The 22632-nt window shown below is 39.5% G+C and overlaps 1 protein-coding gene across 1 annotated transcript in view; it reads right to left on the minus strand.

Moving 5' to 3' along the window:
- The window catches only part of THSD7B (thrombospondin type 1 domain containing 7B), a 538929-nt gene that overhangs the window by 401574 nt on the left and 114723 nt on the right, over positions 1 to 22632 (minus strand). Inside the window, exon 4 of the mRNA XM_054207661.1 lies at positions 19323 to 19453. The gene's annotated coding sequence lies outside the window, so the exon portion shown is untranslated. The remainder of the gene's footprint in view (positions 1 to 19322; positions 19454 to 22632) is intronic.

Below are 22632 nucleotides of genomic sequence, written 5' to 3' on the forward strand. Positions count from 1 at the left end.
AAACCCAGGCAAACATGTTAATAGATAAGATAAGGTGAAACGGCAGCACAGGAATTCCTGCAGTGTTATTGTACCAAAGGGCAGTTCTCCTGCAAAGGAGTTACACTTTGCTTGACTGTTTATTTAATCTCTTGGCAGTCTCTCAGTGAGATGTGAGCTTCCTCAGCTGCCAGTAAAGGCTAGAACCTTTGCCAGGCTGTTTCCTAAGAATTTTCACGTGCCTGTAGAAGTCTTCTGGAGAGAATGAACCAGGTCTAGAGCCAATAGGATGGATGAGAGTACGTTTTTACTCTGGTTTAAATTAGGCCTGTAATTGGAAGAGATGCTGGAATAGACTTGACCCTAAAAGGGTTTCCATGCCACAAGGCAATTAATTGTAAAACACCTAAACCAACTTGGAATGGCCAACTTACAGAATTTCAGCTCAAGCTTCCCTATTTTCTTCCTTCCTTGACTTATTACAGTGTATTTGCCTTCCTAATGGCCTCAGATATTTCACGCATTGAGGATATTGGACATACGAATTCCATTTGCCATTCTCTCTTGCACAGGGATTCACTTTTTTATACATTCATTGCTTCTTTCGTATCTACTTGAAAGCCAACTCAACACTGTTCATTCTAATGCCATCTTAGAGATCTCTGGGGTACTCAAAGCAAGACAGTACCTCTATAAAACAGCGGTGTGTCTTCTAGAGATTCTAGGGGCAACACAGTCCTGTCAGCATGCCTATGCTGTTGCCAGTACCAGCACTAATTTATTCAAGGCCCACATAAGAGTCTCTCCGGACACCGAGACATGCCCATGAAGTGTATTATATTTAAAGACGGTACTAGAGGGCAAAAATACTATTTTTCATCCGCATAAATGATCATTTGAAGCAGAATGCATATACTGCACCTGAAATCCTCAAGGCAAAGGCTAAAGCTAAATGTGTTCTCTGGAATACCAGCCGCCTTCTCCTGTCTTCTCACGTCAAAAACGGCAAGTATGGAAATAAAACAAAAAATAAGGATTCTCCCCATGATATCAGGCAGCAAAAGAGTGGACTATCAAGTCATGACAGACTTAAAAGCAAAAACAAACTATGAAAATGTGCAGAAGGGCTCTGTTTTCTTTCCAGCGTGGTGCCCAATTGAATAAAAGGATCTCTACACACCAGCCTACAATTCCATCTGACTAGCTACACCCAGCCTAATGTTTCAAAGACTAATTAGAACATTTACTTTACGGCCCATTTGCTGCAGTAACAATGAAACATTATCTAGACACAGTTCTTCCTGCAGGGGCCGGGAAGGATATACTGTTGACAGAATTTTAAATGAAAGGAAAAATGAAATTTCCTTTAAACCTTCTCATAAGCAGATCAGCATGCATTCATTCCTGTAAAGGCTCAGTATTCTAGCCCTGATCCAGTACATCCTAAAGATTAAGTGTAAGTGGTCTCAGCATTTACAGCTTTTACAGTGTTTACATTTTTAAAGTTAAGCGCATACTTAAATGATTTCAGAACAGAGCCTTGTATGGCTGTCTGTGACTCAAGCAGTTTGAATGGTATCCATTAGCATGTGTGTTCAGAGAAGAAAGGCAAAAGAAGCTAATTGCATTGCAATTTATGTTCCTTCTTTCCTGTTGCACTGTGGACACAATTCCTTATTGTTTCTAATTACCTGGAGAAAGGGGAAAACTTGAAACTTTAAGCTGTCTGACATAAACCTATCCCTTCCTGTCATAGCTAAACTTTGTAAATGCTAGTTATGCAAACAGACTCACTCTAAAATTCATAAGATGCTGGAATATGATCATTTTAATATTGCTTTTCAAACTAGATAATCAGCTTTACTAGTCCTTTTTGACTACTGTATCACTAAAAGATTTACTGTACTAAAAGAGAGGTCTGGCACTCAGAAACAGTCCCTGCTTCTGTAGCTGTCATTCACCAATGACTGCTTTTATTTATCTTTGAATGAGCTACGCTCCCTAAACTCCCCAGATCTTCATTTCTCTTCTTCTACATTAGCATTGCGGAATAAGCACACAGTACTGGCTGGTTTGGGGGGTTTTTCCCACATTTGGTTAGCCAAATGGCCCCACTAACACCTGCGGTGGCAGAGCTGAAGAGGTACTATGGCAGGGGAATGAGAAGGTAGCAGCCAGCATCGCCTTAAATCAGAGCTGCTGCTACAGAAGACAGTAAGTGAAATCTTAGTGCTAACCGTTAGAAAATAGGCAGACTGCAAACAAGAATAATTTTTACGGGCCAGACCCTGCTGGTTTTACTCATGTTGGAAGCCCTATTGCCATTAAATGTAACCGTATATGTGAATTAAGAAAGCAGTATTTGGATTTTTATTTATGTAGTCTCCTGTGCAATAACCCTGAATGGAAATGCATTTGTTTATTTTTAAATGCACTCCAAGTTTTACCATTACAAGGGTGGCACTGCCTTCACACTGCTTTTCTGCAAAATAAATCTACTGTCTTCCATAAATACACTGTCCTTCATTTCAACTCCTCGTTACATCATCTTCAGATTTTTTAATCTACAATGCAAATAGGCAGGTTAGTGGTCATTACACACTATGTTTCTATATCTTCCCAAGCTTAATTTAAAACAGATACAATGCTGTCCTGTGAATACATTGGTTTTCAATGTTCTAAATAGATATTTAGTGTAGGTACTTGTTCCGCCTCCATTATTTTCCCTTTCACCCTAAATAAAGTTTTCCCAGATCACTGTCACTACTGCAGAGAAATACATTTTCTATTTTGCCTTGAAAGAAATGCGAAAAAGGAAAATGCTGATGGCACGAGAAGCAATTTGAATCCCATGATAGAAAACATAGCCTTAGCAGACAATGCACAGTAATAAATAATAGTATAGGAACACCTTATTTATTATTTTTTTTTGTTATCAGAAGAGAAATGCAAGGTACACATTTTTAAACAAATAAACATTTCCTTTTGCCCTTTTTTTGGTAGTAAAAGAAAGGTGGTAGGAGGCAAGAGAAAAGATCTGAAAAATACATACCCTGTCTATCATTTAGTAGCTACAGAATTGGTTTTGGTTTTTAATAATGTGTATTGGTTCCACTTTTGTACAGGCAACATATAAAGGACGGACAACAGCTAGAGGTCAGGCACTATTACAACAAGTCATTTTCCTCAAGGTGTTTTGGTACCCTTTGCTGTTATTTTCATTGTCATTATCCTGTGTGCAGAATAGCAAAGGAAGCTGTATATCTTACTACTGTGAATGTGTTGGGCTGTTTGTTTTAGGCTTTGCTACAAGTAAATCAGATTTAGTAGGAGTGATTCACCAGGTACATATTCTTCCTTAAGTGTAATGGCACTATAGAAGGCTGTGGAGTTTCAGGGATGACAAAGCATACATTAAGTGTTATCCAAGAGGATAGTTCGTGTCCTGTGTGACCACCGGAGCTTATTACATTGCTCTTGATGTAACAGGATGAATTTAAAACTTTGTAGAGTGCTGCCTTGTGACTGGCAAACTACTTCTGACATGAAGCTGAAAGTTGCTGCTATTTAATGGCTCTTTGGTGACCTTTCAGAAGAGAAAGGATGGCCTCAGTCCAAGTTACAGCACACAGACATCCATATCACTACCACGAGCAGCTTCTGCTCTGGAGGAGAATGAATTCCATCATTCTTGTGGGTAGGGATTTCCCAATCAGACCCCATCTTTCAGATTCGCTAATCTCAGCTCAGCTATATTTTCTCATTCCTTTTCGTGGTATTACAACTCAGAGCATGAGCTCCATGGCTAATGATGATTAGATGCACAGACGATGATGATGCACAGATCACTGGGCAATACTATTTTTCTCATCTAACTCCTTATGCAAATGATCACAGAGAAAAATCAGCTATTATTGCTTATGAGTAGTATTGCCACCAAAGTACAACAGAAAGTGAACACAAACAAATAAATGGACTCCTCTGAAACAGACTCACAATTTGGTTTAATCAGGCCTTTTGAAAGAGTCCGCATTGCTGAAGCAACTTCATTAAGAGTTGATTTTTAAGTCACAGCATTTCTGTGCTGCAGACAAGCCAGTTAAATGTCAATACAGAGGAATATTAAAAGAAGTTTACACTTGTGTTACAGAGAGCAGCTACATTCTTTGGCTGTTGTTGACTGCCATATGTGAAATTACTTTTGAGGGCCAGAAGGCAGCCACTGAACCTTTACCCGTGTAACCCACAGACAAGAAAGAATGCCCCCCACACCCTCAGCTCATCTATTAACTGAAACATTTGATGTGTCTTTGGCTGTAAGAAAATTTCCCGTTTCTTTGTGAGTTCTTTTGAATTCCTTTGTGACTTCTTGCAGATATTTTCCCAGACTTAGCTAGTACACTCTGTGCTATTTGACTGTTACCTTCCCCAGGTGGGGTCTACATTTCCACAGTACATTAGGTAGGGACTGTAAAGCAGCTCCATGCTGTATAATAGAAGCTATTATTCCTATTAATATTTTTAATGCACAGTTAACTGTAGAACACCGGAATATGCTGACAGCTCATGTCTAATCACTGCTGTTGCAACAAAATATGCCTTATTTTACAATGAGTATACGCACCAGCTTTTTTTTTCTAGTCACCACAAACTATTTGCCGCAACATAAAAAGAAAGAACTAAGCAATCTGAAACAAAAAAAAAATATATAACCAATAGAAATCAGCTCTCTTACAGCTGGGTTTATTTCTTTGAGCATGAATGGGAAGGAATGTGTAGGAGTGACACTACAGGAGAAGAGCTTATATAGTCTTTTTTTAGTGGAGTCAGTATCCAGTGTATATAGACTGGAAAATATGCAAAGGCATACAATGCAGAAAACTGTGAACAGTCTGCCTAGAAATCGCTGGCTAGCAGTGACCATTAGGTCATCTTATTAAAGATGAAAAATGGCTTGGCTTTGAAATAAAAGCCAGTTGCCTCCCATTTAATATCTTGATGCACTTGCAGGAACACACAAGCAAAATACAAAAGCCAAAGTACAACTATAAATACACGAGGAAACAGCAACATGAGAATACTTGCTAAGTACGTTAGTAATAAGTAGAAAGGGTTAGTCCAGGGAAACACATCAAGTAACAGAAATGTTTTGTGCTGTTTTGGTTGAAACCTACATCCATTAGTGATTTACCTTTGAAATTAGAGTGGCAGGCAACTGTCTAACAACTGAAAAAGGCAAACATAGTGCCAATCTCTAACGGGCAGTACAGGGAAATCCCAGGCTATTTGAAGTTGGGCTGAATCCTCCATAATTATGAAAGCAATCGAAAATAAAAAACACCCTTAAAACACCAGGCTTCCAAAAAGTCAGAACTGATTTCTTTCTAGGACAGGTTAATAGGCTTCTGAGCTCTGGATTAGTTTTAGATTAACCTCAGAAAAGCTTTTTACACAATCTCTTCTGATATTGTCAAAAATGAGCTAAGGTGGTACAATCTCGATGAAGTTATTGTACAACTACTAAAAAAATTTCTACAAAACTGTTGGTTTACTGCCAAAAGGAAATGATGCATTGACTAAAGCTCCTGCAAGAGCCTAAGCTGAGCTCAGTGCTATTCAGCATTTTTATGAATGACTTGAATGATGGAATAAAACACACAGTAATTAAATTTGCAGATAATATCAAGCTGGAAGGATGCATGAGGACTGTGGAGGACAGCATTAAAATTCAAAACTTATCTAAAGAAATTGAAGATACAGTTCAGTGAAGGCAAGTGCAATATACTGTATTTATCTAGAAATCATCAGTTGCGCAAATACAACATGGAGAACATCTAATTACACAACAGTTAATTAGGAAAAAGATGTGGAGGCTAAAGGATTACAAACGGAACACGAGTCAGTGTTTTTTCTAATAAAATTACCCTGCTACTAGGATGTGTGATGAAGATGTCACACACAGGACAGATGAAGTAGCCCTCAGCAGGCTGCAGCCTGAGGCTGGAGCATGTACGGAGTTTAATACACCAAATGGCAAGAAAGATACGAGTCAGCTGGACAGCTGAGAGCAGCAAGAATGATCAAAGGTGTAGAAAACACATTCTGTGAGAAAAGGTTGAGAGAACTGGGTTTGTTTAACTTAGCCAAGACTCAAGGAGACATAACAACAGTCTCCAAATAACAGAGAAGTTTTCCAAGAAATTACTCTTACTACCAACTCTGCTAAGAGGTTTCAATTGCAGCCAGGAGTATTTAAGGCCAAATTAGACAAACATTAGTCAGGAGTGACTTGGCATAATTAATCCCATTTTGAGTGGGCGGGGGGATCTCCAAGAGTCCCTTCCAATCCTATCTGATGCCCTTGTCTTCTCAATGTTATTTTTTAAACCTCCATTAAAAGCATGCTCATTCTGCCCATTAAAATCTAAGAAAAATAACAAAAATATCATTATGATTGTTTCTTTTAAAATTTATATTAAAGGGTAAAAAATCCAGAGTTATTTTAGGTGTACTTCAGAAAACACCAAGTTACACTTAAATTACACAAAATCAGTTGTCATTTTTTAGTCTAAACAATGGTACATGGACCTAAAAAGGGAAATTATTGCAATTACTGCAGTTGTGCAATTGAAGCAATGACACGTTTGAGGGAGTGGATGACAGATTCTAGATATTCTGATCATTTTATTGCCATCTATCTGTCCATTTTAAAAGTCTACATAAAATATCAAAGGTATCAATATTATGGAGAGGACTTAGGCCAGAGCTTGTCTCCATAAAGTATTAACAGATGGCACTGATAATGAAGCTAGATAAAGAGAATGCTTCACACAATGAGAGGTACTTAACCTGCTAAAGTGTTCATGACAGGATCCATGATACAACATACAAGGACCTGAAGGCAGAAAGGTAGAAATGAGCTGTACTTTGAATACTCTGGATGTAGAATGCCAAAAAGCTGGACAGTACCATGTGCTGTTTGGTCACCTGTACAAAGAGCACTGCATTCAGAATACTCAGGCTTCAGTCAGTCAGTCAGTCAGCAGCTGGAGTCCTGAAAAAGAGGATCAGAAACCAACCCTGGAATGGCCAGCAGTGACTCTTAGGTGACCAACCACACCTTGGGGTGCCAAAAGCCCTGGAAAACCCAGAGTGGCCGCACGCCAGTAAGAGCAGCAGCCACTGGGAAGGAGACAACTCTGAAAATCTCAGCTAAGAATCTTCCTCTCAGCAAAGTGTTAAGAATGGAAACACTTGGTTAGTTCAGCAGAGTGTTCAGTTTGCTTTAGTCATTATTTTGACTCTGCTGCCTTTTAACTGCGCTTAAGTAAAGTTAACCGAAGCATCCCTTTCACTTCATTTTATGGCAGACAAAACAGGAAGACTCACTTCACTATCATTCACTTATTATGTTGTCCCATATTAATTTCCTCTTAGCACTGTGTTAAATATCCTCATGTTTACTTCTCCAGAAATTGTTTTTGTATGTCTTCATCAGTTTAGTTACTCTCTTTAGGACTTTTTCTATTATTTCATAGGCCTTTTGAGATGGAATGACTGAGACTGAACACTTTAATACAGGCAAAGGTGTACTATAAATTCCTGTAATGATACTCGTTTTGTCTTAATACAATCTAACATCTCAATTTCTTTCTAGACTGCACTAAACTGCAGCCACCTTTATACTGTTCCCTGCAATGACCAAGTCTTTTTCTTGGAGTTGTTACAGCTAATTTAGAATCTATCAGGTAGTATGATTAGTTCCAATTGTCCCTTCAGAATCAGTTACCATCAGCTGTCTACCCTGAAGCTCACCTGTCATTTATTACTGAATGCTCGATCACTGTTTGATCCTTCTGCATTCTCTGCATCTCCTCCCAGCTAACAAGCCCCACGTAATTTCACCCAGCCAATAAAAAAAAAAAAAAGCACTACTTATTCCCTTTCCAGATAATTTTCACAAGTTCCAGTATGGGTCCTTACATCACACAACTATTAATCTTTTTCTCAAGTCCTTATTTCTTACATTCTTAGAGCTCCATAATCCACATGAGAACTTTCTTCTTATGCTGAGATCTTTTTTTTTTAGAGTGGCTTTATTCACTGAACTGTATTTACTATTGCAGCTACAAGATTTCCTCTCTTCAAGTAATGAAAGAATTCTAATAGGCAGCAAAGATAATGTTTTCCTTAACAGGAACTATTTTGATTCATTCCCTGATAACGTTTTATCGAAATGTTTCATGAAACTCCGTACCAGCATGATGTCCACATTTCTTGAAGGTACTAGTCACACGGCTGAGATTCACTCACTCAAACCATCTGTACTGCCTACATCTTCCCCTCTTCCCTTTATCTATTTGCTTTATCTTTATGTTTGCCTTTCACTTAGATTTTTAGCTATTTGAGGCTGGCTTTTACTCTTTTTTATATTTGGACAGTGTATAGCACAGTCGGACTGGAGCCTACACATACAAAAAGTACCTTAAAAAGACAATAGTGACTTATTGCATGGAAAATGTTTCAAATAAAGTGATTTACTGCTTATCGAGTGCAAACAGACATTTCTATCTCTTCAGCTCAGGTACTTCTCTGCTCAGTTCTGCTACCAATAAAAATAATTCTTTTCTTTCCCAGTGATCTTCTAACATCAACATCGCACTGATCCAAAAGAAAGCCATTGTTAGATTAACTGTCCTGGATATACAAGAAATTAATCTGGAGACCTCTGCCTATGCAGTTACCATCCTTAGACTTAAGATGGTATCAATTCAGACAATGATTTTTCTTATCTCCACTTCGGAGTAAGTTTTCTCCTTTTCCCAAGAAGTAATTCAGTATAAAAAGTTAGAAAATTCCATCATCTTGGTACATGCCTCTCTACTGTCACTAAGGCGAACTTCTTGTTCGCAGAAGTAAATGACGCTTTAAATATTTTTACCAAACAAAATGCTATTTACACACATTAGCAAACAACCTTAGCTGATCAATTATTGACACTAAGCACTCACAGGGATTGCACCTGGCCAAAAAGCTACCTCAGACCACTTTGTTTCACGTGAGGAACAACTAGGACGATTAGTTCACAAAATTATTATTCAGTGGTAAATAACCAAGTATGGTGAATTATTACAATCCCCTGTGTGACTATGTTGTAGTAGCAGGAAGAGTAAAGAAGAATGCAACAGAGCGGATGTCCAGGGCATACTTGGAAGATGACAGGGACGTAAATCACAATCAAAGATCCCATTTCCACTTCCACGACTCGATTTGTCAAAGGCAGGAGTATGAACTCAAAGAGCAGCAAATTAAGAGGGACATCTCGTAGGAAGAGAGGATGGCGGTCAGTTTGCTAACAGAGGAGAGATTCCAGGGGAGTTTCCGAAGAAGCCATATCTTCCTTAGGTTCGGGGAATGGTATGTCTAAAGGAAAAGCCTAAAGGCAAGCTACATATGTCATCACTTGTTGCAAAGATGCTTTCATTTAAGTGAACGCTATGCTTTAAAGAAACTGTACAGTCATTGTTCTCAGAGAAAGCAGAACTGCAAGGTCTGAGATTAAGACAGATTACCTCTCTATGCTACAGAAGAGAAAGAGTGAACGCTGTATGTTTCTTCGTCAAGAGAAACAGTAGATAGAGGCTACCTCAGAGAATGGTAGATTAGAGACAGGATTCAACAACCTGGTAACTGTCATAAGAAAGCACAGTCATTTTGCCAGTATCTGCCTTGTCGTCTAAGTGCAGATCTGAACCCTCTTACCGAATCACATTGCCCATCGCCGACATAGCCTGTTGCTTACTTCACTGTCAAACTCGGCAACACTTCACCAGTCTAAACATCCTCTCTGCTTTAGCAAGAGGTCTGAGTCCAGGCTTGTGTGAGCCATGCAGATCAGGCCTGGAAAGGGCTAAGCACCTTGCAGACCAAGCTAGCAGCTATACAAGCTTTCCTCTTCTTAACCGCACTCTGGATTAACTAAGAATGTCCAGAAATATTCTTGTCTCTGTATAAAGGCTACAGTGGAAATAGAAATGGTAAATATGAGTCATAAAAACTCAAATAGTTTAAAATTCTTTGCATCCTAGTTTAGACACAGCTTTAGAGCTATTCTATGGCGCTATGAACAAAATATCCACAGTCAGAGCTCGCAGTCAGCTTCCCTCATGGGGGACTGCAGGCTTGTAGTGCAGTTGACTGTTATCATGTCAGGAGCAGACAAGGAACTCTGCTCAGCAGTGACAGTTACGAAATCTATTGTTCAGTCCACAGACCAGATCAGTGCCAAGATGAATCACTCAACTTTTCATCTCTTAGCGTCTGCAGACCTTTTAAGTTTTATATATCAGGCTATTGTGGAAGAAAAAAAAAAAAAAGCACTGAAGAAATGAAATAACGTCTAACGAAATCCTATCTCAGGATAGTGAGAGGTTCCAGTAAGTACAACATCCAGCACAATCTTAAACTCTAGACCACTCTTACCAACAGGCTTGTTACAAAATGTGGGAATAAGCGAGTTCAAATAAAGGGAGACATCGGGATCATAGGTGATAAGTTCTACCAAAGATACCTAAAAGCTTTGAACACAATGGTTTCTTGTAAGAACAAGTCAGTATTAAATGAATTTAAGAAAACTTACACAAATGCACTAAAAAAAAAGACAAAAATATACATCATTATATCAATCGACTTATGACTGATACACACATTTTTTATGATCATACCATAAACAACAGAATCTAGTTCTGGAAATCACCTTGACAGACTGTCTAGCCACACCTATTCCCATACGATACCAATATGTAACACTTAGTGTTAACATGTTCAGAAAAATTTAGTCATTGTTTATGAAAACACAGGTTTTCACATAAGTATTTCATATACTTTTCAGAATATCTTGTACTTCAGTATCTGATGAAACATCACACTATTCTCCTACACATAAAACTACTGGGAAATTGGCAATAATAGCTTAACGAGGTAAGCATTTATGAAGTCTCGACTAAGTAGAGCTTACAACTCATAATTCATGTAAAACTGAAAAGCACTCTCAAATAATTTCAATACGATCTTCATTTTAAATGAAGGATAAGTGTATGCCAGCTCTGTTCTTACACGTATTGTTTGTTTCACTAAAGGGTAAGTTAAAAGAGATCTGGAAATGCTGATGAGATGCCAGAGTCAAAACTGATGTGGCATTTTCTTTCTAAGACTCTGTTTTCAGAAATAGCAGCTTTGAACTTCACCTTCTGGGGAAAATTGCTCATGCTTATTCTCAACGTACAGATAAATGATTCCTGAGGGAAAATTTCAAGAAAAGCCATGACCGTATGTTCTAGTTAGCAAGTGTATCAGGCACTTAACAATGTGACCCTATGCATTCATCAGACCAGTGATCGAAGTTCCTGCAGAGTCCTTCCTCTCTCGTCTATACCTATGCCCAAAGCAGGAAGGGAGACACAAATACAGTTTACAGTCCCTCCTCGAGACATGATACCAGATTTTCAAGATAATGATATAACCTTGAAATTATGTATACACTGTGTATTATCAAGAAATCTGAGCTAGAGCTTGGGCTGCAGTCTGCACTTGATGCACAGCACACGGCTACTTAGTTTCAGCTGGACAGAGGAGGATCAAACAGGATCTTACATTAAAGCTCTGAAAGAGATACCCATAGCTCACCTTATTCTTAGTACTTATTGACTTAAATAGCAACAATATTCGCTTTAATGCAGAGCTTTCACCAGTAGATTTCAAAACAGTTTACAAAGGGTCTTAACAATATTATCACCATTTCACAGTTGTGAAATTTGAAGCAAAGGCAGGTAAAGTGCTTTTTCAAGAGTCACCCGAAAAAACAACGGACTGAAGGAAAGGTGCATTAAGTCTGGCACTTGGGCGGTGCAAAGAGGAGGCCAGAACACTAAAAATGCAGTTTGTGGAAAAGAGGTGCTAAAGGAGCACGAGACCCCAAAGGAGAAAAGGAAAGAGAAAGGTAAATGTAGAGAAAAGGATCATACGTAAGTAGAAGCTTAATAGGGAGATCAGGAGCAGTGCTGTAGATATGAGTAGGTGCAAAAGGAATTATCAGAGCCAGTAAAAAGGGGTGGCAAGAGGGGAGTGAGAAAGAAAAATGTAAAAAGGAGCTCTTTGGTATGGACCATAAAGGGTCCTGAAAGACCAGAAAAGAAGAGGCTGTAGCAGTCCAGATAAAACCAATGACACATGTCGGCAAAAGAGGGCCGAAGTTGTGCTCAGGTGGTTTCTGACCTGTGTGACTCAAGGTTGTGGGGTTTTTTTAACTTCAAGCTGACACTGATGCTGCAATCCACGCTGAGGCTTTGCTAAGTGTGAAACAAAGGAGTCGATTTGCTTTTCATGTTTCTCTTCTGCTCTAGTTAGATTTTTCTCCAGGGCAGTTTTCTCTTTTGTGCTGATTTATTCTCTCTCCCATCACGTCTTTCCCCCTGTGCTGCTCTTTAGTATCAAGTTCAATGTTCCTTCTCAGATTTTGTGAGAGTCCTTCCCTCCCTGGACAGTGCAAGGTTTTTTCATTTAAATTGATTTAAGCTTTAGTTTTGCAGTAAGAAATTTTTCTTCTCTTCTGCATCCCTATGACCAACACTTCTGCCCTTTACCTCAATCAACATGATAATGGCATTTTGCTGCTATGCACAAACCATCTAGCCTTTATGTCAGAATATTTTGTGGAGAAAAACAGAGTGACAGAGAATTCATCCATTTTAGATGCAAAAATATCAGGAAATTTTCTCTTACTCTCTATCACTGAACATGCCTGTGCATTTCATACACTGATCTATATCAGTTTAGAAATGGAACACAGTATGAGAGTAATGTCCTTGCATAGAAGCAGTTTTATTCATATTTGGGCATTTCTTCACTGCTGGAAAGCAATATGTAGGTGTGAGATCTTGTAATTGCAATTGCAGTGGTGGAGTGCAGTAATTTACCTATATAAGTATGTGCAGTATTTACCTATATAAGCTTGCGTGCTTGTACATGTGTGGTACACACCTTTAAACAGCACAAAAACACATGAATTTCAGACATCAGTACTACATATAAACACAAGTCCAAAACTCTCAATTATCTATGATGCAGAATTATCAAAATCCTGTCCCCCCCTTGAAACTACAAACATTTGCTTTACCATAGTGGCCTACAGAGGATACGAAATACGAGCTTCACCATTTTGTCCTTCTTCTCCCTCCTGTCCATGTGCAGATAACCAAAAGATCATTTATTGATGGTGCTAAGTACATTTAATGCACATGACACATTTAATGTGTTGACTTGTATGAGGGCTCTGCAGACTGCCAAGCCTGGGTGTCTCTCTATGTGAGGAGAGTGAGTGTCTCTTCCTACCTGTTAAAAGCTTAAGGTGCTTTTGAAAACAGCTTTTCTAAGCCACAGCTCTCTGGGTTTTCTTCCATGCACCCTTTAGGAATCAGAAGCCAAAACTAGCAAGATGCTATATTTGTTTTCAGAATATTTAATATTTCTGATCTATCCCATTTCTAGAAGCTCAGCCTGACTGGAATTTAGGAATATGATCACAAAATTAAGTACTGCTAGTATGTGTAAAACAGCATGTTCTTCTGAACATGCCGTTTCTTCCGATATTTGTTAAGCATTATTGATATTTCTCTGATTTGTATCTCCTGGGACCTTGTCAATATCTCTAAAACCATTTTCCATCTTGCACATGTATGAGCGTTAGGTAAGTCATCTCACTACTTTCTTTTTGGTGTCACAGAGTATTTTTTCTAATCATCATCCACATATCCTGCACTTTTTAATTTTTTTTGGTCACAAATGAACTAAAGTTATTGTAAATTCATACTGATAGCCCTCTGCAACCCTCTTCAGAAAAAAAAAAAAAAGCTGAAAGGAACATCTTTACACGCCCTTCTACAACAGTTTCATGGGTGAAAATCCACTGAGAACTTTATGAAACACGGCTGTCACCAGACGCATGCATGGCTGAGAAAATACACAGACACTAAAACATTTTTGCACATACTTCCTTGTGTAAGTGCTTGAAGTGCTTGGCTCCCCATCAAGATCCTATTCCGAAAGGCTGTAGAAACCAGCCTTTCGTAGTAGAAACCTTATGTGACTTTCGGCGAACTACATACAATCACATTTTCAGCCGATCAAGTAAATATTCACCTTAATTTTTATATTTAACTTGGACACTTTGTATCTGTTTTTCACATTACTGATGAACTGGCATTCCTGCTAGGCCCCATAAGAGCTCCAGGCTTGCTACAGTGCATCTCAGCTTAGCTGCTTCACTAGTGAAATCTCTGAAAATCCTTCCGCATCACCTTTTGCATCATCTTCCTTACATCTCTCTCCAAGTGATGAATTGAGGACTCAGTATTTAACGTTGGTGAAGCACAAAGGTCTTACAAAGGTCTTTGGGTGGATCTTTCTCCATAAAGGGAAAACATTATCCCAACCCTGGGAAAATTATTCCTTCTACTATATGATAAAAGATAGGTTAATAAATCACAGGGGGAAAAAAACGCACAATGTAACAATATTATTCAGCAGCTAGTTGCAGATGAAGCCTAGGACGGTTTCACTTAGACATCATCCGCATCTCCTGGGAATGCCTCACATTACTGCAGGCTTTCTAAGGAGTTGTCTCTGAGTAAAGTCATCACCTTCTTTACTTCAGAGAATCTATATCCAGAAGGTATACATTTTAATGAGAGTAAATAATCTTTTCTTACACAGCTCATGCTATCAAACTCTTTTACAGATGAGAAAGCAAACAGTAGTCCTTGTAAAACGTAAAAGTAAAGTAAAAACCAAGTCAGAAGAAGTATATCCTCAAATATGTAATATTTTAAAAATTATATCAATGTCTTGCTGATTAGAGAGCAATATAAAATAATAAATCCTAGATATAGATACTTGATTTGCAACAATCGCAACATCAAAATCAGATCTTGTTTAACTCTACTGTTGAAATGGTCCACTGTGGGAGCGTTTCTTCTCAGAAGTCCTTGGCCTCCTTTCCTATGAAGCACTTTGGACCAAATAAAAAGGTTAAGACTTAAACAAATGTTTTCACAATATCTAGATCTTTGGAGCTCCCCAGGTATAAAAAGAAATTAAAAAAAATACAGCACAATTTGAACTCAAATAATTAAATCAATTCTTTGACTTACATCGTAAGAAAATACCAATACTTCCGGCAAGCACATGTGACAAAATTGAGAACCTTTTTTTAAATTTATACACAGAAAAGAATATCAAGGCATTGCTGAAAAGTGTCACTTGCAATTTCTTATATTGAGTCCTCAAGAATGGACATCCAAACAATATATGCCTAAAGGTAATGAGCAGGAACAAATGACACAACTTCTACAATTCTTCGCCTTTACAGCTGTTCATGTGTTCTCTTTTCACCAGCACCACACATTCCTGACATACACACAAATAGCCATTAAAGAAGTTTAATAAATGGTGCAGCATGGGCTGCTTTCTTTTCTGCATATTTCACTACCAACTCACCAAAGGCAGTGAAATTAAGCTTTACTTATATAATGATTTAATTTAAGAGCAAGTTATGGAAGATTGCCAGCTACATCTGCTCATTAACAGGCTGAAACACCCTCTGTTGGCTATCGTTGCCTTTTCTTTCAAGAAATCCCAGGAGGTAATTCTTAGTGTGTTTGTTTTCTACTTCATTTGTATGTCTCCCTCCATTATAAAATCATTGTGCAATATGCATGGATGTTTGCCACATATTATTACCAGTATTTCCAGACCTTGTTTTCCAACTTACTGAAGTAATTACTGAATCTCAAAATAATATGCACTAAAACACATCTCTTCAGTTGTACAGTTCTAAAAAATAGGCAGAGTCTGGATTTAATAAAACTTGTCAGTGAAGGCTTGTCTGCTTAGGGCTGCGAGGATCAAAAGTGAATTGTTTTAATATTGAAAACAACATTTTTAATGAAAGACCTTATATGCAGGTCTAAAAATGAATCTATATAGAGGACTTACAGTAAGGATATGTGTCACTGAGTATGCAGTGCATAACAAAGCAGGAGGAGAACGATGTATATGGTAATACTGTGCAAATTCAAGATACCCAAAATCACTCCATTATCGAATTACTTCAACTGATACTCACATTTGAAACAACACACGTTCTAAAATAACCCACATTTTTTAAAAAGGAATTTTTTTCAGTTAACCTCTATCTTTAGGTTCCCTCTTCAGACATTAAAATCCCATATTTACAGTCAATTAATTACAAATAAAATATCTTAAGAGAAACAGAAAAGGTATTCGGAATTATGCTTATGTTTCTTATTTAGGAAATCAAAGATACAGGCTGAAGACAAAAAATTATTGCAAAATTTCTCTTTTATATATACAGTACGGAAAAGTAAAAGGAAGACATTCATTCACCTGTATTACTAATACTTAACCTCTAAGCCTAAAAGAACTTACATTATGTCTGTGAAAATCCTGAAAATAATTTTTTTCAAGTCTTCAAATACTGTGCAATGGATTTAAATCCATTAAAGGAAGATTTCACTTCAGATCCATAGAATTATATTCGAGTCATCCAGGGATATTTGAAAATTTAAGTCTGTAGTACTTTCAAAACTGGTTACTTTAATGGCATTTTAGATAATGCACAGCAACTGTTTGGAATTACCTGTCTACATCAGTGTCACATCAAACTAGCCTTTCTTCCTACATCAAGATTTTTTGGCTTTAAATTGGAATCACTGGGTTATTTCCACCATTCACACTTTCAGTGCTGTGCTGTTATTCACTGTTTAAGTTAATGAATAAATAACAGATATTTTCCCTATTTTTGTCAAATGAAACTTTACTTCAGTTGGTCCTTGGGTGTTCTTTCAGTTCCACTGAGAGGAAAAGGGATTCACAAGTGGTATGTTTTCTGAATTTAAATTTAGCAATAAGTCTACGACTCTTCCTAAGCAAATGAGTGTATCATGCCAACCCTAGCACTACATGCAAGCAAAAGCAGAGGCTGCTTGATTTCTCTGTTTGTCCCAGACTAAGCCTATTTTATGGCTACAAAGGAAATATTTGGGTCCAAAGGATCAGAGATACTAAGCAGCCAGAATCCCACAAGTGCCAAGTATATGGCAGATCTTCGCATTTTATTTATTCTTTCAGCTGTAAACTCTCTTGCCTCAGGACATATGCCAGCTACTCACCCAAAGAGACTGGGAAGGAACATAATGGTCTATTATAAAGCACTTTCTTTGGAAGCATCTGTAGCCTGTGTATGCCTCCCAGTTTCCCAAATCCCAGCATACACACGTAACCTCATTCTCTCCAGCCCACCAAGAGGGAGCCTGATGGGGGGGTTCTTGTATATGTGCTTCCTTGGCCTATTGAAGAGATCAACAGTAGCAAAATGGAAATACGAGAGCTGGGAGGGAAAAGTGTCACATAGGGGCAAGCACTTTGAGTGCTACATCCCGTTAGCTCACAAGCTTCGCAGTACCAGTCAGCCAGGGCGACTATCCAGAGATGGGCATTGCTAACCTGCCACCACCAGAGAACTTGTCCCAAAAATGTAACTGCTCATTACCAAGCACTTACAGTAGGTGTAACGGAGCTACAGTAGGTGACCTACTTACAGATTCTTTAAGTGACAGATAAGGTTTGATATTCTTGAAGAGGCGAGAGAGTTTTCTGGACCCTTGTGACTCAACAGCCACATGCTCACAAAAGCACGTGGACGAAGTACTGTGTTACTCAAGCAATGCTTAGTTCACTTCTCAAAAAACTCACTTTTCAGAATATTCTTCCCACTTGCACAAAGTTCTAAAACAAAATAAATTTATCAAAACCGATACAATTTCTTTTTCCTATGCAAAAAGACTGATATTCACCAGAGGTACTAAGACAAGTATGCCATTTCCCCATTTTGTATATATAGGCACTCTCCGTCCAGAGGATGTTCTTGCCAAAGGCTTCTCTGGAAGACTGTCTGTGTCTTCCATCTAAATTTAACAATCAAATATCTGGTAAATCTCCATTCCCTTCTACAAGAATAGAATAATCACTGTGAGAACTGGAAAAAATTCTTCAAACTGGATAGGCAAAACCAATCAGAATTAGCCAAAACCACCATGACAGAGGGAATGGACCACTAGACAAAATCCTTGCCTGGCAGTCTGTGAGAGGGAACCTCTTCCTTCTTCTGTTACTAAGAAGACCTGCTAGTGCCAGAATTTACATAGCTATGCCTTTACCCAAGATTAATCATGAAATTTCATGTTACATGCAGGTTCTATGACTAGAGTGAATATTTTCACATACTAGCTGGACCTTCCTTCCATGAGTTCAGCTCTAAGCATCATATTGACTTCTACAGGTGCAGCTAGTAACTACTGTGGCTGTAGCGCTACAAACAAGCACTTAGGAGAATCCCAGCTTGAGACTGAATAGCTTTTGATCCTATTTAGACATGTCCAGTCTTTCACTTTTAGAAAACATTGTGAGGATGGTTGTGACAAGGCAGCTTTTTCATCTAGGAGTTTAAAGACCTCCTCCCTGCCTTTCCATCTGGCTTGTAGTCACCTCGTAGAGTATCAGCTTGGGTTGCCTTGTAGAATATCAGAAGTGTAGTCTCTTTGCCAAGTCCCTACAGTCATTAACACAGGAAATTGCTGTTCATCTTGTCAGCACCCTATACTGGTGGTGATACCAAATTGTTTTGATACTAAATTTTTTTTAATTCTTGTTTACTGAACATCTTATGGCTAAGTCCTTTTCTTGAACCTCTAGCCTCCCAAGACTTATAACATTTAGGACCAAAATCTTGTGAGAACATCACATTAGAATTACACTTCATTCATATTAAGCCACGGCCTTTATGTACATCCTTAAATCTTACTGCTCTGCTCCTAAACCTAATCTGGATCTAAATTTTCACAAAAGATATTAAGGGATAGGCTGCTCTATCCCTGATAAATGTTGTATCTTTGAATACTTCATAGGATTTTATTTTAGCCTTCCAATTACAGAAACCATGAAAGCATGCACATTTGATAGCTACTTTTACAGCTGTATCCTCTACAAAGTGTTACCCAATACAGTAAAGATCAGACAAAACACACCTAAGGGGTATCATAAAGCATTTTCATAGAAGGTCATCCTTTGACACCTTCCTGAATTGTAATGAAACCAACTTCCCTTTGCTGTTTTCACTAAACTTGTCACATGATTAGTTTTCTCCTAAAGCAATTCACAGATGGATGATTTGATCAGCTGCTGTTTTCATGCAGTACAGAAAGATTTACCTCCTCTCTGTCCATTCTGTGCTACAGCACGAGCTGCAGAAGTGGCACCTGCTCCATCTCTGACCTGCACCAGCATCCTCCAGACCAGAGGAATCCTGTGTACCGCAGATGTCGGTGGCCGCGCTGGCTGTCTGCAAAGACAGGCGTGGGATAACATCATTCGGAAACAAAGCCTTTTTTCTCTGGTGCTGGTCAGAGCAAGAAATGCTTCAAACACCAAAATCTAAATAAGTGCTCTCCCTATTACAAGGTGGTAATTTTTTCTTAGAAGAGATTTTTGCTCCTCTGAAAGGATTTTATTTACCGTCCTCTGCTTATTTAGTGAAATTCTCTCTTAGATGTATAAATTATAGTCACACAGACATAGGATAACTGTTCAGAGGCAAAAGCGTGTCAGCAAATAAATATTAGTGCTTTTAGAGGCTTTCATGGGGTTTTTACTTTGACATTTCTATGTAATCTGGGGTTAATACATCTGGCATTACACCCAAATGCCAAACATCAGGGAGTAGCTGGTTTTTCTTTCACCCCTTTCCTTTCAGCCTTAGCATTACACCTCATTTTCTGTCACAGCCTTTGCGTGGCAGCGTCCATCCCTTCACCTGTACGGCTGTTTGTTGGCAGAGGTGCTGTTACTGCAGATGGCACAGTAACACAGCCCTGCCCGCAATTCTCTATCCGTCTGAGAAAGATGGTAGGAGGGAAGATCTGCATTTTTCCTAACATGAGACCCACAAGCATCTCGATGGCAGGTAATGACAGCTGTTCCCCTGCCACCATGTGCCTTGACTGTGGCTTTGGCTGCAAAATCATGGGCAGATCTAAAGGTTTGAAGCAAGTATTTTCACGGAAGCACCTTTTCATGGAGCCTTTCGTCTCTGCGGCAGCTGGAGATTGGCCTCTCTTCTAAAACAACAAGGCATTTGGGGGTTTTGGGCTGATTTCTCCAGCCAGAGAAGGCTCACCTCAGCCACCCCTGGCTGGCCTGGGGCAAAGCCCTCCCGGAGAGCCAGGCCCTGGTAACCACAGGACAAATGAGGACTTAAATGAGGACAAATCCTGTCATGGGCACCACCTTGTTGTGTGTTTCCCTGCCCAGTTCGCTCCTACCTCAGAGCCACTAGATCAAGCGGCACAACTAACAACTCCCCAGCCCGGAAACGCAGGGACGTTACAGCTGGCGAAGGAGTTACAAATTACGGCAATTCCTTCAAAACACGAGGCCGGCGGCTTGCACCCTCCCACCGACAGCCCGGCGGGCAGGGGCGGCCCCTTCCCCCTGTGCCAAGGATCACCTCAGCGGGGGCGGGCGGGAAACGCCGAGCCGAGTGGAGCCGAACCGAGCCGAGCAGGGCCGAGCCGGACCGGGCCGGACCGAGCGGAGCCGAGCGGAGCCGAGTGGAGCCGAGCAGAGCCGAGCCCAGCCGAGCCGGGCGCAGTCTGCCCCCTGGCGGCGCCTGTAAACGCGCCTCGCTCTGCCAGGGGGTTGGAAATCAGAGAAAGGACGATATATTCTTTATCACCTCTTATAATCACTTTCCATCATTTCTGAAATCACAATCTAAACTGCAGGGAGGCGGCTTGCTGCCCGAAGCGCGTGTGTCACCTCTGTCCGTGTCCCTGTGAGTGTGACCTGCCTGCGGGGACAGTTTTTCAGCATGTGGTTCCTCAGGGGACCGTTTCTGGGCTGTTTGTACAGAATTAGGAGGGAAGTAATAATTTCATTCGGTTTCTACACGCTATGAGAACATTGCTTCCTTCCTTTAGTTATTACAGCAAGAAAGGATGGAAAATGCTTCGTGTTTATTGCCAGAGAAGATGGTTACTCGCAGCGTCGAGGCGACGGCAACTGCCAGCCTTCAGAGGAGAAACCAAAGTGCCACTACCAGAACTCACTGGGGTGGTCTCACCTGCTCCTCTTTGGTATCTGGCTTTCGGTGTTTGGTAAAGCTCTTATTTCCCTTCAAACTGAGAATTCTAGGGTTGTTCTCCAACACAATTACATGGAAGAACACCTGAGCATCCTCAAGAGGACGGTGGCTCGAGGAGGTCCGAAGTGACACATGATTATCTTGCAACCTCTGCAAAAGGCTGCTGTTGGGCAGGAGGTGACCTAATGCCACATGGACTCTACAGATCTCGGTGCAAGGATGTTTCCCAAGAACGCACCGGAGGTTGTCTCAACTCCTATGAGCTCAAAACACCACTGATAGTTCCACCTTGGCGGTCTCATAACACATTTTGGTACAGAAAACTATCCAGTGCCATGCCAGGTCTTCCTAAGATCACTATTAAAAAGGCAACGTGCACTTGCTAGCCAAAGTGGGAAGGATCAGCCAGTTTGCAAAGGAAACTAGTGGTAGGAGGAAGCGCCTTACTCAATTATACGATGTCTATGCAAAGTAGGAGAGAAAGTGTGCCCTGCACGGTGCTGCTGTGGTTAAAATCATCTCACAGAAATGATGTGAATGGGAGTATGGCTGTCACGTAGAGGAGACTCGTGTACAGGTCACTTGTACACGGCACCACAAACCTGGATGCAAATGCTACAAGCTCTACCATAAGGAACTACCACAAAGAGTTTGACACGAATCATCAGCTGTTTAATAATTACCTTGTTAGATCAGGTTTAACCTAACCAGGAATCTGGTTAGGGGTTTAGAACTGGAAGATTAAAACCTTCTCTTGTTGGAGGTTTTTTTTTTTTAATAAAGAGCTTGTAGCTGAATGGTAAATAAGGTTTAGACCTGTTAGAAGATTAAGTGTTCCTAAGCTTATACTTAAGGCAATTAATAGTTCTCAAGGTCTGAACAGTAGGGATATGCATGAATTTTCTTAATTCCACCAGCTGAAAGAGATCTGAATGACTTTTGCCTTACATGGTCACACAAACTCTGGTATGGCTTGCAGTGAGGTAAATCATCAGTGGTATGGGATTATACACCAGTGATCTATTAGAAGAGTAACACATCATAATATAGTACAGTAGATTAAAAATGTGTAAAAAAAAATCCATAAAAAAATCATAGTAAAATGGGGTCTGTTTAGATTTTTTTTTTTTTTACTTTAATTTGCCCTCTTATTTAATTTTCCAGTTAAACTGGATGAAGTTTATGAATAATTAAGTTTATAAAGAATAAAGATGTTACAAACCAGCCAATTTACTCCACATCTGCATTATATTTATTGCTTCTTAGAAACATGAGGCCTATTGTGCATGGGCTATATGGTGTGACATGCATAGAGACGTACATTTCCATCCTGGAACCACAGGCATGAGCACGGACACAACCTCAGTTTTCCCAGTCCA

The sequence above is a fragment of the Rissa tridactyla genome, chromosome 7 (assembly GCF_028500815.1).
Source record: "Rissa tridactyla isolate bRisTri1 chromosome 7, bRisTri1.patW.cur.20221130, whole genome shotgun sequence".
Taxonomy (NCBI): domain Eukaryota; kingdom Metazoa; phylum Chordata; class Aves; order Charadriiformes; family Laridae; genus Rissa; species Rissa tridactyla.